A 1,449-nucleotide genomic window follows, 5' to 3' on the forward strand; every position below is an offset into this window, starting at 1 on the left:
CAGCACAGTGTGATGGCACAATCAAACCCTTTCACTGCCTCCCTCAGAGATAAAAATCACAGATTTCACAAACCACACTGTCAGGGGCCCTTTTTACAGAAGCGAGGCCGACAGATTGCTTTTAATGATTTAATTATTACACAAGAAATCTTTGTCTTTATCTTTATCTGGTCGTTGTATTTTTTTGGCACGCACTTATCAGTGTGCTTTCTTTCCATAAAGAAGTCTAGTAGGCCTATCCCCTGGACAGCAATTAATTGATTTTCAGGACGTTGTGGCATGGAGCTGAAAATCAGCATCGTCCCTAGCAAGTGTGTCCACTAATTTGTGTAAGCACATTGTCATCTCGCCTCTGCACTCAAAAGACCTAAATTCAGAATTTATGTATTTGAATTGAATAGGCCTGTTTAAAAAAATCCCTTTGGATTGCGCAGCTTTAACTAAATAAAGTAAAATGTTAACTTATACCAACTGTATGTAGTTTAGTGTATTTTTGCTGTGTTGGAGCCCCTTACAGTTAGCCTAAGTGAGGGTAAATCACTGTCGCTAATATATCATGTGTCGTAGTTACAGGTCGGCAACAATACGTCTACACCTACCCTACCCCTTACAATAATGCAAATAAAGTAATTATTGTTGTTCAACATTACCAAAATTACACTGTATTGATGTGAGCATGCCCAGTAGCTGAAGCTATATCCCTTAACCTGTCTTGCTTTTGTTGCTGCCGTAAAGCAATCCGCTATTTTCACGGAATTTCGTACCCCTTCACCAAACTTACTCGCTCCCAGAATAGATGTTTGCAAGGAGTGCAGAAAAGAAAAATGTGGCAGTGTACCATCAGAATGGTTTTAAACTGATATTTCAAAGTCAAACCTTCCGTATTTTAAATGAAATCGTACATTTGCTTAATTGTAATGAATATAAAATTATTGAAAGTAATATTCAATTAGGCCTAATTAAAATGTGAGATTGAAAGAACTTTAGCTAATTTTATTAAAAAAAAAAATTATTTTTATTAAAATAGCTTAGAAACAGCATATGAACAGCACATAAACAGCAAAAAAAAAAAAGTTAAATTTATTCAGTTAAAAAGTATGAACATGATTAAAATATGAACAAGCGAAATGTGTGAGATTAAAATAAATTGGGTTTATTGATGATAAGTATATTAGGCTGGTTATTGTGTATTTAAAACATTCAGTTTATTAGTAGGTCGCTATTACAGAAATCTTTCCTCTCTTACCATTTATTTTATGTATGACTGAAAAATATACATCACATTAATTTTATTGGTTTATGTAAAAAATGAAATCCAAATGGATGGGAATTTTATATGCAATTCAAATACTTAAATCTTAAATTTAGGCACACACACACACACACACACACACACACACACACACACACACACACACACACACACACACATATATATATATATATATA

The sequence above is a fragment of the Sinocyclocheilus grahami genome, unplaced genomic scaffold (assembly GCF_001515645.1).
Source record: "Sinocyclocheilus grahami isolate Dianchi unplaced genomic scaffold, SAMN03320097.WGS_v1.1 scaffold43.1, whole genome shotgun sequence".
Classification (NCBI taxonomy): Eukaryota; Metazoa; Chordata; class Actinopteri; order Cypriniformes; family Cyprinidae; genus Sinocyclocheilus; species Sinocyclocheilus grahami.